A 15,986-nucleotide genomic window follows, 5' to 3' on the forward strand; every position below is an offset into this window, starting at 1 on the left:
CTCATCATCGGGACAAAGTTCTACGGAGTCTTCAAACATTCACTCGGGCCATGATGGGGCTACCACCCAACGCAAAGCCACAAGATCTTCCGACTTCTGTAACTGTAGAGGAACTCGCGAATTGGGACACCTGGAGAGAGCGCCGAAAGGAAGCCTTTAGTCAGCGATTGGAAGAAGCAACGAAGAAGCACCCGCAAGCAAATGAACAGGAGATCAAACTCATCCGGAAGACTGAGATGGAATTACTTAAAACTCGCCTTGTACCTGTGACTTTCCGAGCTTCTCCCGTTAACACGACCTCGGCTGTCTCAATCCATGTGAAGAGGGAGATGGAAGCCGATCTAGCCAAGCATGGGTTTCCCCGCTTCACCTTTGACTGGAATGCACCGTTTGTACGGGATTGCTTATGGAACACAGTTATGGCAGACATTACGGTTCGGCACTGGCTGCCATGGGCGAAACGCATCAATGTTGAAGTTCTTGAGTCAGCAATTCCCGGAATCAAAACACGATTTTTCGAATGGGTCAGCAACCAAGGGTTGACTAGGTTGAAGGCTCAGGTCACCCCAGCTGTCGTGGTCGCACAGAGGAAGCGCACCCAGTATGTTCGATCTACAAAGAGAAAGGTAAGATATGTGCATTCCGTTTGTCCTCATGACCCGCTTGGAACAACATGATTAATTGAAAGAATGTGGCTTTAATTATATCAGATTGCCAACCTCCGCGCGGACACCTTCCTATCCCTCTACCCCACAAAGAAGATTCTGGGGCATTTACTTCGTGATCCAGATGCAGTCTTGGACTTTGAAGAAGACAATGTGAACTCCTTGCCCCGACGAATCACAGCATACTGGCGGAGCGCGCAAATGGAAAACATAATTCGCTGTATTGACCGTGCTGCATTGCAGCGTGCCAAAACCCCTCAAAAGAAGATGTTGGTAAAAGGCCTGTTGGACCGCAAAGACACCCGAAGCCCTACCACTGAAGAACGGACTGAGCAAACTGTACCCAATCGCTACCCCCGCGACGCATATGGGGATAACTATTTACAAGAAGTTGGCAAATTCCACGCAGAACATATTGCGAGTGAACGCATGGACCTCGATAAGCTGGCAAATGAGATGTTGGAAAAATCATCTGGCGCATCAAATCACCGCCCCCCGGTCCAGGGAAGCAGCTGTTCAACCGGGCCGCAACAGGCGGCGCCGGCGGCCAGCAAACAGGCAGGCTCCTCAGGTCCAGAAGTTCAAATGTCTGGATGAAGTTATGTGTCCAGTCAGTTAAACCTAAAATTTTATGATTGCCACTGAGACATTTGGATATTTTGGCTTGATTGGGAATCATGTGACGGGCAGGGATGAGGTGGATAGAGATAGAGGAGTCTGGATTTTCATAGGACAGCCGGGGGAATAATGATGGGCGATCTGGTTTTGCTTATCATTCACAACGGCGTAGGAGACGGGGAAAAGTACGACTTATAACATGACTTGATGTATTTGTATGGAAATGTGGGCCAATAAAAGCTCAACATAACTTAAGGATGTGGTAAATCGTGGTCAGAGTTTTCCCCGCTATAGATTTACATAGTAGTTTTTCATTTGATTTCATTTGTGATACGTGTTTATCAATGAAGAGGAGTGAGGCGCCAGAGGGGTAGGGTTTGTAAATAGATGTTCCGGAGAAAGCTTCATCTATTCGTATCAATTGTCATGTTTGGCCAGTGGGATTTCACCTCTCTGAACGGCCAAACAATATACTATGTTGAATTCCTTCTTGACGGGGATTCCTGCTCGGAAAGAATAGTCAGAAGTGTGTCCCGGGGGTTTTTGCAGGAGAATGACTAACCTCTGCCGAGCTTGGCCCGGCGAGCTACCCAGAGAGAGTAAAGGTCAGGGAATTGATCACTCAACCGCATGGATACGGCTTCCTGTCTTGCACCATTGTAGTAAATGTTAATGTGCCTCAGCACATGATCGTCGTCCAGTGCCTTTTGGAGGGGGGTCTGTAAGGGTCCAATGGACCCTCACTGATGAGATGGATGAAAAGGCACAGAGATCGGCTGGTAGGCCGTCTAAGGATGTCTAGGTCCAAACTGTTGGGGGATTGATTGCAGAGGCTAGCCGGGAGAGAGGAGAGACTCTCTCTATTAGTCTAAATACACCAACAGGCGACGAGAAGGAAAAGAGAAGAGAAGAATGAAAACAATGCTTACCTAGCCGGGAGAGAGGAGAGACTCTCTGCCGGACTAGGGAAGCAGCAGCTCAGGCTAAGTATACGATGCGCGGGGGGTTACATTATCCCATGACTCTTCGTGTGGAGCCCCGATGTCGAGGGGGGCTTCACAGTCTCCCCCCCTATATAGAGAGCAAAAGAGGGGGAGGAATGGCTATTGTAAAATGGTGGATGGTGACGGGAAGACAGAAGGAAAGAAGGAGACCGAGGACGATGAATTTGGGTGAAAGCAGTCGGATGATAAGGAAACCGGGGGCATAAGGGGTGACGACGGAAGGGGCGGTCAGACAGGGTACGAGAAACGTGGCGGGGAATTTTCGTCGGCTGGGCTGGTGGCCTGCGTGAATGAGGTCGACTAGAATGAGTAATGTGTGTCTCTGTTGGAAGTTCTAGCTCTGAGTTGGACGAAAACGGTTGGACTGGGGTTGGGAGAATCGGGCACAACAGGTAAGTTGGAACTGATGAGTGTAACACGAGGCAGCGTAGGTCAGGCGTCTGGACTGGCGGTGGAAACGCTGATGACGTCGGTCGGTGGATCTTCAATTGTGGGCAAGCTGTGGGGGTAAGGACGCGTAAGCGTCGCCCAGCATGGAATTCATGAAGCACTCGGTCGGGGGAACGGACAGGATGTGGAATGGGGGGAGCATTGGAAATGGGCACATACTCCGTGGTCCCGTCATCGTCCACGGGGAACCACCTATCGAGGACTGACTCCACTCGCTCATCAACCGCGTGTACGTCAATGAGGTCAGAGGTGTCAGTGGGTTCTTCTGGGAGTGAGTACGAAGCGTTGTCCGATTTTGGGGCAAGTTCAGCCTCTCTTTCGATTTCATCGAGCGGTTGATCGCCATACGCTAAAGTCGTTGCTTCAAGTTGGCCTTCGATAGCCGAGATCAACGACACCTGAGAGTGTTCAACCGGTGGGGCTTCGTCCATGCCTGCTACTCCTGCCGGTTTGCCTGTGGGTCTGCCTGCAGGTCCAGTTTGTTTCTGAGTCGGACTTGACCAAGCCCGTGGGGCCACGTAATTCGGTGGTTTCGGCGGGATCTGGAAAGTCGGTGGGATGTAGAGCCTTGATCTGTCTGGTGGACCGGGACAAGCTCCAGCAGGGTTTCCGCAATGCTTTTTACAGAAATGGCATTTCCCTACCGAATCGAGGTAAGAATGCATCTTCCAGAGGTACAACTCGGGCTCGAGACGATTGGAGCCGAGTGGGGTCGCGTTGGCGCCGGTGGCGACAGAACGGTAGGAGGATTGGCGATTCTTAGCGAAGTCGGCGTAGAATCCATTAACGCGGTTCTCAAAGGTGCCATACTTGAACGGCTTCTGAGCGAGTAATTGGAAGTCGCGCACTTTGCTCTGAAGCGCTTGAGGTAGTCCTAAGACGACGAATTCAGCAAGGTCGAGGTCATCAAATACATCTTTCTCGAAGTTGACGAGGGACTGGAGAGTGCGGGCTCGGCTGCTGTACTGGATGAACGATTCGGCATTGGACATCTCAAGGCGAACTATCGATCGTCGGAGGTCTGCTCGCCAGTCTTCTGGGAGACAGAATTCAAAAAGTCGATCACGGAACTCCTCCCATGACTTCCCGGCGAACTTTGGACTTTTGACCCGGTAGAACGCGGTCAAGTTAGTGTCAGCAATCAGGGAGCCGATGATGAGACGCTTGTCGTCCGCATGAGTAACCGCCTTCGTCAAAAAGAAGATGGTGACGGCTTGGATCCACGTCAGAAAGACTTCGGCGTCTTGGAGAGGTCCGTTAAATTTGGGCCCGTCGGATGTTCGGAACTTTTTCAAGTCCACTCGATCAGACTGTGGAGCCGGGGACACTTCTTGTTTGATTCCGCCAGCTAACGCAGCTTTCTCAAGGGCTTTGATGCGTTCTCGATCGATCTTGCGCTGTTCAGCAAAACGATCCGCATCGGCTTTCCATTGTTCTGCATCAATTCGGCGTTGTTCCTCGGCTTGTTGCTGTGCCGCCTGGAATTGGACCGCCGTGTTCTTTTGGATGGTGAGGACTGCCTTGAGGCAGTCGCTTAAGGAAAGCTCCTGCTCTGCGTCTTCCGGCTGGTAACCGGTCGAACTGGAAGTTGGGTTCATGCTTTGCTTGGTTGAGGGAGCAGGGAAGTTGGGGTCGTAGTTCGGGTGGTCAGACGATAGCGTTTGGGCGATCGCGGCGTTGTTCAATGCTGCGAGGGCGTCCAGGCGAGCGCGTCGACGGGCGGTACGGAGAATTTCTTCGGGGTCGGAGATCGGAAGCAGAGGGTCCGTGTTGGTGTTTCTTGTGGTCATGAACCGTGCTCGTCTCGGGGAGTGACGTGGTGTGAAGATGAGGGAAAAAGGAAGGAGGTCGATTGGATGAAAAAAAAGTGGAGTTTGGTGTGAACGATCACACCGATACAAGGTCGATACGGGCAGCGGATCGAGAGCAGAAGGCAGGGCAGAGGTCGATGTTTCTGAGGGCTTAGACGAGCGAGAACGAGGTCAGCAGGCGAGCAAGAACGAGGTCAGAAGGCGATGACAAGGTCAATAGTTTCGACCAAGACGGGGAGTGATCGGTTCGTTTGGATCAAGAAAAAAAAAGTGTAAGGGTCCAATGGACCCTCACTGATGAGATGGATGAAAAGGCACAGAGATCGGCTGGTAGGCCGTCTAAGGATGTCTAGGTCCAAACTGTCGGGGGATTGATTGCAGAGGCTAGCTGGGAGAGAGGAGAGACTCTCTCTATTAGTCTAAATACACCAACAGGCAACGAGAAGGAAAAGAGAAGAGAAGAATGAAAACAATGCTTACCTAGCCGGGAGAGAGGAGAGACTCTCTGCCGGACTAGGGAAGCAGCAGCTCAGGCTAAGTATACGATGCGCGGGGGGTTACGTTATCCCATGACTCTTCGTGTGGAGCCCCGATGTCGAGGGGGGCTTCACAGGGTCCTGGGGTCGTTGTCTGGTTCAAAATTGGTATTGACCAAGGATTTCATGGAATCAATTACGCCGTAAATCCATTGCTTTTGGGATTGAGTCAGGTGATTGGACCAAGAACCATCCAAATCTCTTTTTTTGGAAGACTCCGGGTGGGAACACATTGAGAAGCTCGCAGGGGTATCAGTTGGGAAATCTTGCGGGAGGCTTGAATGGGGGCAGGCACAAGAGATATCCATTAAGGCTGGGGGAGCTCTTATTTATTTTCGAAAGCCTGCTGGCTGGCAGATGGCAGTCTGAAGACCAAACACCGCACAGGGTCTACTGAAACATGTGGAGATGCTCTTCAGAGTAGAGGATGGGCTGTGCCAGACACATCTTATCATGCAGTGAGATTGTCAAAAGGTAAATCTATATCCAAAGTCTTAGGGAGGATCGGAGGGGGTGGTAGATATATTGAAATTACAACATTGCTGTAGTTTGAGAACCACGCCGCGGAAGATGTAGAAATGGAACAAAACGGGGGAGGAATAGAAATGGGCGTACATCTTGTGGTAGGTAGCATTTCTACAGATTGGTTGTAGAGAGGGACTGCGTCAGAGGGGGAGTGGGGCGGAGAAGCTGAGAGAAAGAAACATGTAGGGGGGTTTTGAAAGTTGGAAATGTTTGGAAAGGGTTGGAGGCTGTGGAACAAGTTGCCGGCGACACGTATGGCAAAAGAGGGAGGCTGAGGGAGATTTGGACGAGCATCCAAATGGCCATTGGCCGGAAACTTGGATGATCGTCCAAGTGGGAAGGTTTGGAAACTTGGACAATCATCCAACTGGGGAGGAATGGTGGTTTGGACAATCGTCCAAGTCCCAGGGGCCAAGGGTTGTGTGTCAAGTTCCGCAATACGTCCAGCGAAGAAACCGTTGGATGTTGTCAATCCCTTGTCACGCCCTGAGGTTAAAGCTTATGCATCAGTGGACGCCGATGAGAATGAGGGGGATACAACGGCATGATACCAGGGGTTCACTCACCCAATGATGGACTAAGGCCACTGAAATGGTTTCAATGTTCACGCCAAAGACCCCTGAAGGATTCGTCATTACTGCCACATGTCCTATGATATCCTTGGTGGGTAACACAAGTGTTTGAGGAGTGTTAGATTGGACAAGAAGTTGGTAGTGGAGCCTCGAAACCTCTCAGTACGGATTGATATGCGAGTCCTTCTTTTCCAGTTCCGCAAAGAGGGCCACATGTACCCATGTGGCGTTAGGAAACTGCTCAGAGGTGAAGATTGTTTGGATACTTCCAAACTGGTTCTTTCCTCCCAACCTAAAGTGAATGTAGGAGTTGCCTTTATGGTCCTTTTCAACAGTGTAATTCTTCTTTTGTGCATCCTTAAAGCTTGGCTGCAAGGTCACCAAAGGATTTAAAATTGTGGACGTGTTCGAATTCCTTTCCAATGCTTCGCGAATCCATTGGGACAATGAGTATGGAGGGTATTCGTTCAGATGATCTCGCCAGTTGGCATATATTTCACCTGGGAGCACTGTTCGAGAAACCGTTGGCCTTGTCCCCGCACTGACGCCACAAACGTTCCTATCAGTAAGCTCACTCAAGCGTTACTCCGCTGCATCCATTGGCGAAACAATGTCTTGCTCAAAACACCTGGATCCGGATCACAATATGTTAGTCAATTGCCACACATTCAGAATCAGAACCAAGTGAATTGCTGACCGGAATGATTATTGGTTTTGGCTTTCCCAAGGAGTCCGTTCAAGCGCTCCTGGGCCCATGCGGCATACAAAGCTGGTGGCCCAAAGTGTTTGATTACTTCCGGGAAATGTTGGAGAATATGGATGTTTGGCTTTGATTTAACTGTCGGCAAGCTCTCAAGCGTGTGCTTCCTGTACTGCTCGATTGCCTTGCGGATGGAGTTTAACTGTGCACTGGTGATCATCCAATGGTTCAACAGATGGATGATGTGAACGATTTTCACCAAGCTTTTGGCTAACACTTTACAATGATTGTTTTCCTCACAAAGGTCCCATAGAGGCAATAAGACGAGAGGGTAAAACACAGTGTACAAGATTCCCCATTTGGCTGCTTTCAGTGAACCTGCACTTGCGGCGCCTAATTTGAGAGGCAGGCGGTCAACCCACAACGGTAGGCAAGTTTGCTCAATAGCCCGCCGAACACACTCGAGTTCTTCAGGGAGCAAGCGCGGCATCTGATCGTCTAACTGCCTCTCCGGCGTGCTTTCCTCCTCGTCGTGAGTGTCCGCTTCGCTCGCCAAGCTTCCCCCAAGAGAATGACGTGATGCTTGGGCAGATTCCTTGCGCGGATTTATGGTTGCTTGGCTTGAAACACTTCCTTTTTGGCTGGTGAGGCGCGCTCGTAGGCTGTACTGATGAACTGTGGCGCCGGAAGCTTGTGTTCCTCGGGAAGAATTTCCTTGTGGGCGTGTTGCTGGAAGGTTGTCTGCACTTGTTGCGGCCAAAGCTAGAACATTTTCTGTTGTTAAGCGGCGTTTTGCTGGATGTTCGTCGTCTTCGGCGGGACGTTTTTTGCTCTGAGTTCTCCTTTCAAGTAATACCTCGAACACGGCCTCTTGTTTGCTCCGTTGAATTTTTCGCATCTTCTTCAGATCGGCCTCGAGCTTCTTCCCAGTAGCTGCCAACCCAAAGTACGAGAGAGAATGGTCTTTGAGCACGCCCAGCATTAAAGCATGCATAACATCAATACTAGAGTATTCCAGGGGCCTCCAGTATGGTAATTTGTTCAACGGGCTATAGCGGACACCTTTGTCTTTGACGATGGCATTCCTGCGCGTACTATCAGGGCTATCGAGCCATTTCCTAGCCCACTCAATGTGATCTTCATGATTCCGGGGAGGAAATTTTGACGGATCATAAACATTGATCTGCGGGCGAGTAAGCTTACACAAAGAACAGAACAGAGTGGCTGAATGAGACGCAAATCCGGCCACCTTTCTCAGTGCTGGGAGATCGGCTATCAATGGGAGTAGAACTGCGCGGATCGTTCTTCCACCGGGAAAGCGTGACGTTTGTTCGAATGCAACTCCATCAGCAAATTCCAAGAACTCCGTCACCAGCGGTTGAAAGACATTGTGTATGTGATTGGCTGAGGGCTGGCCCGGAGTGATTCCAAACAGGAAAATATTTTGCTCTAGATAGCGGTCTCCTGGAGGCAAGTTAAGACAGACTAAGGTTACAGCGCCAGCCTCCAAACACTTTCCACCTATCTTATTCCCATGAGGATTGAACCAGTCGACGTAGAGGCTAAATACCAGGTTTCCAGAAGTGCGTGTGTAAGGCTCCGAGGCTGTGCTGGGATGTTTGAAAGTCTTCCATACGGTACCGTCCCATATATCCCGCATGACACCGTCTTGACTCGTATACTTCAAAGGTGCTTCGATCAGGTCCTCAAAGTCCTGAAGGAGAAGCTTCCTCTTCAGCCAGTATCTCAGCCTCTGATAGCAGAAACTTTTAATTGGTCGCCAGGCTGGTTTCCCGGAGGCTACGAATTCCTTGAAAACTGGCTCTTCGCACTTCCGAGGCTCTTGTTCATTTGACGCAGAGAGGCTCCTGGCGGATGTGAAGAATTTGGCCGTACAGCGAGTTGTCAATGTAGCGTGAAGTCTTTGCTTCGCCCAACTAGCAGAATCTGGAATGGCTTCATAGAGCGTCCAACATTTTGGACAAGTCGCCTGCTCCTGAAAAAAACAGTCCAACCCAAGATGCAATGTTACAGTACTCATCGAAGCTGGGATGTTTTTCAACATGATCAATGTTTCAAAGCCGAATCTGGTACCCAAGCGAGATAACTTTTTTTTCTCGTCAGCCAGGAACCGCTCACACGCCTCTTCACTCATATAATCCTCAAAGTGGAAGCGAGCGGCTTGAAGTAACACATGGAGGGAATGTGGATCTATGAATCACAGCCCTGGGTCTAGATGGTGGTTTTCCTGCGTCTGTGGAACGCTATGTGTGTCGTTGGGATCGCGCCTGGGATTTTCAGTGTCTGATTGGGATCTTGCAACGAATACGGCCGAGTTGCTGCTTGGGCCTTCTGGGCGGTTGTCCTGGTTGACGGCGTCCGGGATTGGGATTTGAGATTCAGCGGCTTGTATTCTGGAGGCCGTGGAGAGGGGCCGCGGATGGGGGGTAGTTTCTTGATTATTGAGCCGTCTACTTCCCAGTATACCGGTCAAATTAGCCAACCTTTCGTGTCTTCGAAAACTCACATCTGACAACGGAACACCCATCCGCTCAATTCCATTGCTGTCACGGTAAACCTTTTGCCCACAACTAAATTCCTCGCAGCTACAAACGCGCATAACCTGAGATGCATACCGTTACCATCATTGCTACATGCTGTTGAGGCGAGGAAAGGACAAGGAGGTACTCACAGATGGTGTTGGAGTATGTGGTTGAGGGTGATTATGCTGACCGACAAGAGGGATGTTTGGAAGGTTGAATGAATTCCTGGTTGTCGGCAAACACCAGCACTGGCATGAATGCAAGGTTTGGGTGCATTTTCTACGTATGTGCAACAGCTCCTGGGCGCCCAAAATTTACATATGTACACACACACATGTTTGTACATGTTTGCCATCCCGCTGGCGCAGTGGCACAAGCGTCCGGCTGATATCCTTGAATCCCTGTGAATTCAAGGAGCTCAACGGGCCATGATCCACTCGCCATGTACTACATATGCTGGGGGTTAAACATCCAACCAAGCGATTATCATTGCTAGCATTTCCGGACGCTTTGGACGATCGTCCAAGTTGTTCCTTTTTCAAATTACCGCACCGCCTTCTTCTTAGGCACATTGTCTAAGAGAATGATAGCCATGGCAGTCAATTTTATTGCCAGAGTTTGACTTGAACGATGGTCCAAGGTCTTTAACAACTTGGACGATCGTTGTGGAACTACTCTTTGGGATGAATAGAGCTGGAGAGGGAATGGTGCTAGCATGGGCTGCCTCTCTGGGAACAAGAAAAAGATATAAGAGTGTGGACTCTTATGGAAAGGTGTGGCTATAGAGGATTCTTGAGGTATGTCTTGAGGGTTACTTTTCTACTAATCTAATATTTTGTACACAGATAACAAGCTTGTCCAATCTGATTTATTGGCATAAGCAAGGCTAATGATAGGTGACCAGTGATCTGAATTACTTTGACAGGATCTGATGGGGAACAAATGAAGAGGAAAACAACCCAGTTTATATACACAAGAAAGAGGAGCCATGAGGAAACAAGGATAACCTGAAGGGAAGCATAGAACATTCTACTTCTATAGGATGAAACAGCCATGTGGTCAGAGTAGTGGGTCAAGGAGTCACATGATGGTGTAATAGTGGGTGGGGATGATGCCATCTTCTGGGGGCTATGGTTCAATCTTCCTAGTTAGAGGAGGGGATATGTGAGACATAACAGGGGTAGAATATTCTATGATCTAAGATTGGAGTAGTTAGGCGTTTCAGGAAGTGTTTCAGGAAGAAGTCATCTAGGGATTGAAGATAGGAGGAGTTAGGTGTTTCAGGAAGCGTTTCAGGAAGTAATAATCTAGGGATCTAAGATAGGAGGATTTAGGTGTTTCAGGAAGTGTTTCAGGAAGTAATAATCTAGGGATCTAAGATAGGAGGAGTCAGGTGTTTCAGGAAGTGTTTCAGGAAGTAATAATCTAGGTGAGGTTTGGGTCTGTGTCTAGTATAATGTGTATCATGTTGGGTTTGGAGGGTGAAGGGTTTCAAGGGTGCTTATACATCTTTGAGCACATGGTTCTAAGGAAAACACTAGAAGAAGGGGGTAACATGTGATCTGGGTAGATGTTTGAGACTAGGGAGAAGGTTTATCCAAGAGAGGGGGAGTGTGGGAAGAGGGAATACTATTATCCAGGGTATGACCATTGAGTGGGGATGTTGAGGGCCTTGGGCTTTGATAGTTGCTGGTTTTCTGGGTAGATCAGGATTGGCTTACCACATCGTCCAAGTCATTTCCAAAACATAAACCACCTCGCTTCAGAATCTAAATACATACTCTGCAATGCATTTTTTTTGCAAAAACTCATGACCATCTTTGCCTCTCAAAATTTCACCCCCTCAGGACAACTTGGACAATCGTCCAAATGTCCAATCGTTCATTGGACACCATGGGCTTGAAATTTCCACCCATGAGCCCTTCATCCCTCCGCCACAAGGGACCGGTTCATCTTGGGCGGCTACATCAATGAAAGGGGATTTTCTGCGGCCAAATCAACCATGTACAACAGATCCCCAATGTCTGGGTGCTTGGCCACCGGGTGTTGATTTTTTTGCCAACCACACCACCATTTCCACTTTCTCCCTCACTCCTTTGATCGTCACACTATCAGATCAACCTCTTCCGATCACCAAGATGAAGACCCATCATCCCAGCCTCAAGAACGGACTTATGCAAACCACTGTCACTAACCTCCACTCACAGCTTGTTGCGAGTGGTATTCCATCTGCTAACTCTGCATTCGCACAATCCCTCTACGACTTCACGAGGGTTTTGCTTGGAATCGACGCTGCCAAGAGCGACCTCCCGCCTTCGCCACCCCAATCACAGCTTTCCACGTTCAAGCAGAAGGCAAACGAGGCATACACTAACGATGCAATTCTTGCCTGCTTCCGCTTGTACCTCACCGAACACAATCTTTCAGACCTTGAGGTTGCGGGGAGAATCAAATGTATTCCGATCATCTGCCGACAATTTTTCATTGAAGATCTTGCCGCCGTGAATATCCAGCATATTAGTTTTGCATGGTATGAATCCCCAGGATCTCCTTACAACGAGTGGTTTGCAAGTATGATCTGGAAGCATTGGACTTTTGCCAAAAATAACGGTCTTTTGCACAAATTCGCCATCTCACCCACCGACGATACATTTTCTAACGGTCAAAAGGTCCTATTTTGTTGGGTACATGGGCGCCATGCCGATCTCCAACAATCTTCTCGCAACCCCACTTGGCGTCAGTCAAAGTCTGCCCGTGAAACTCGAAGCAAAAGGCGAAAACAGGTGTGTTTTCTTGTTGCTCACAGAAGCTAAAATGTCTCTGACTTTCACCCTCTGATTTGCTTTGAATCATGCATATCTGCAGTTGAGCAATCGTCGTGTGGATACCTGTGTGGCCTTGTCTCTCCCTACAAGTGTAATTCACATTTTCATGGATCCCGCTTGCACCTCTGACACAGAAGAAGACGGAGCAGGGGACCTCTCTCGAATTCACTTACCTTGGCGCTCCCATGAACTCACTGAGTTTGCTCACAAATTGGACAAAGCCACGGTTGAACGCTTGCGCAAAGAAAAAGTTCCTAGGGTTGTACAGAGAACTAAATTACTTGAATTACGACGTCGCAACCCTATCAACACATCTCCAGATTCGGCGGTCCCCATCGGATTGCCTCGCAGCTGCTACGATCCCGCATTTCTCCAATCCAGACCAAAAGTAGCCCAGGAAGTCTTGGATATTCAGGATGAACCCTTCGAATTTCCTTCCATCTGATCCTCTTGCTGGCGTTTGAGATTAATTGATTCGATCATCATCCGTACCACTTCCTTCATGTTATCGCCCGGCTGATCCAATGCTAAACTGTGCAATCACTATTGTTTGGCGTGAATTCTTCTTTGAAATATGTAAATAAAAATTGCTTACTGTGCCAATTCCTTCTTCCTGTTTTGTATCTAAAATTTATTATATACGGATTTTCATTAGCCTCTTTTAGAGCTACATTATCAGGTAGAGCTTACCTCTATCATATTCACCTCAATGCTCCCTTCTATGAAGTAACGAATGATGCGAGTGGTGCAGCTCTGGCCCAGCCGATAGGCGCGATCTGTTGCCTGGCTTTCTACACTTGGATTCCAACAAGGTTCCTTGAAGCATTTTTTGTCAGTCCAAGGCGCAACAGTGTTAATACACACTGAACTCACCATCAAGTAGACCTTTTGTGTACAGGTCAGGTCAATCCCCACGCCACCTGCTCCAATCGTTGCCAAAAGGACTTGGACATTAGGTTCCTGTCTAATCCTAGCCAAACTTTTTTCCCTCTGCTGTAGTGAGCAGGAGCCGTCTAGTGTTTCAAAGGCTATCTGATTTTTGAGAAGTGCTACACCCACACTGGATCACAATTTCATCAGCGGATTATAGATTCCAGGTAAAAAAATCTAAGTCGGAGCTCACATTTCCAGGAAGGAGGTCCACTGAGAAAAAACCACCGCCTTGGGAATATTACCACCTTGCTCCGAAGTTAAGTGCGTCTTCAGATCTTCTACCAAATGCGCAATTTTTGGACTATCGTGCCATGTAGTTTCCTGCCGTGGTAGATCATAGTGGCTCCCACCAGCCAATCGTGGGTGATCGCAATAAAGTCGGAGCATAGTCAATTGTTGAAAAAATTCTGCTGAATCCCAGCTTTCATTTTCTTGGTCGAGTCCATACTTGTCGGCAAAAATGTGATATCGCTGGCGGTAGTCTTCCGCCCAAGGTTCTGGCATCTGTAAGCCTACTTTTTGTTCTACTTTCGGTGGTAAACGGAGCACATCTGTTTTCAGTCTCCTTATCAAAACAGTTGCCAGAAGTTGTTGAAGCAATTCAATTGCTTTCTTGGATTTTCGTCGTATGTTTGGTTTGATGAACGTCTGCCAAACCTCTTCTCTCATCCACGGGTCCACCTTTATAAATCTGATCAACGTGTAAAGGTCGCTTAAGTTATTCTGCAACGGGGTTCCTGTCAAGCATAGTTTCCGTTGGGTCTCCAACGCTAGAATTGCCCGGCTTCGCTTTTTCGCTGAGTCACTAATCAGGCTAGTGAAAAAAATAACAGTCAGCAGTGCATCCTTTAAGCACATTATACAGGCCAGAATGAACTCACTGGCCTTCATCCAATATGGTACGAAACCAGGTTGCTTCAAATAAAGCATCACATCTGGACTCATATAGATTCGCTACCGTATCATAAGTGACAAGAACGATATCATTGTCCCAAAGCATTTGTGCTGTCCACTGTTTGCGTTCTTCTCCGTGATACACAGCGTACTTGGTAAGGCTCTGGTTGAGGTGCTTATGGATTTCCGCCTCCCAATTGGCCAACTTCGATAATGGGCATATCACTAATGTTGCCTTCGTGTTTTGCTTGTTTGTGTTGGCAAACAATTCAGCCGCATCCTTTGGACTGACAATTAGCGCTAGGGACGTTAAAGTCTTTCCAAGACCCATATTGTCGGCCAAGATTGACCCTTGATTATTATGATTAATATGCTCCTTGGTTCTGCCAGTACTTGCTGAGTGTTCAAAGAATTGCTTCAGCCACGCGCAGCTCGATGAATTCCAAAAGGCGGAAAGTGTGCTTGATTCTGGGGATTCTAAGTTCAAAATGAAGTCCAAGGCTTGTTGCTGGTGCGTCAAGATCTTCGTTTTGCAGCCATGAATTGGTCTTGCAGCTGGCAACCATTGCCCGACCTTGAGATGCAACGAATGGGGAATCCCCCAGCAGTTTTCCGGATGGTAGCGTTTGATCCTCTCAACTTGCAGACCGCTTTCGCGAAATATTTGAATTACCTTGGCAGAGTGTGAAGAAGCGACAAACAGCATTAAGACTACCGTGAGAGTAGGTGTTGGTGTGGGGGAAGCGACAAGGGTGGCATCCATAATAACGGTGTGGAACTACTCTTGGGATGAATAGAGCTGGAGAGGGAATGGTGCTTTAATGGGCTGCCTCTCTGGGAACAAGAAAAAGAATATAAGAGTGTGGACTCTGATGGAAAGGTGTGGCTATAGAGGATTCTTGAGGTTTGTCTAAGGGTTTACTTTCTACTAATCTAATAGCAAGTTAAAGGTAATGTAAAGTCTGTCCAACCTGATATATTTGGCATAGACTTATCAAGCTTGTCCACTCTGATTTAATGGCATAAGCTAGGCTAGTGAATGGTGACCAGTGATCTGAATTACTTTGACAGGATCTGATGGGGAATAAATGAAGAGGAAAACAACCCAGTTTATATACACAAGAAAGAGGAGCCATGAGGAAACAAGGATAACCTGCAGGGAAGCATAGAACATTCTACTTCTATAGGATGAAACAGCCATGTGGTCAGAGTAGTGGTTCAAGGAGTCACATGATGGTGTAATAGTGGGTGGGGATGATGCCATCTTCTGGGGGCTATGGTGCAATCTTCCTAGTTGGAGGAGGGGATATGTGAGACATAATAGGGGTAGAATATTCTATGATCTAAGATAGGAGGAGTTATGAGTTTCAGGAAGTGTTTCAGGAAGAAGTAATCCAAGGATCTAAGATAGGAGGAGTCAGGTGTTTTATGAAGTGTTTCAGGAAGTAATAATCTAGGTGGGGTTCGGGGCTATGTCTAGCATAATGTGTATCATGTTGGGTTTGGAGGGTGAAGGGTTTCAAGGGTGCTTATACATCTTTGAGCACATGGTTCTAAGGAAACACTAGAAGAAGGGGGTAAAATGTGATCTGGGTAGATGTTTGAGACTAGGAAGAGGGTTTATCCAAGAGAGGGAGAGTGTGGGAAGAGGGAATACTATTATCCAGGGTATGTCCATTGAGTGGGGATGTTGAGGGGCTTGGGCTTTGCTGACAAGGGGGCCAGAGGTATGGGATTTATTCTTGAGGTGTGACAGCATTGTGATTGATGGTTGCTGGTTTTCTGGGTAGATCAGGATTGGCTTACCACAACGGTTGGGAATGACGTCTTGGGCGAGCTTCAATCATGTGGCTTGCGATTCAAAAATGTATCGAGCTCCGTTGACACCGTGCCAATGGGCCCCACAAGCA

Source organism: Puccinia triticina, chromosome 5A, assembly GCF_026914185.1.
Source record: "Puccinia triticina chromosome 5A, complete sequence".
Taxonomy (NCBI): domain Eukaryota; kingdom Fungi; phylum Basidiomycota; class Pucciniomycetes; order Pucciniales; family Pucciniaceae; genus Puccinia; species Puccinia triticina.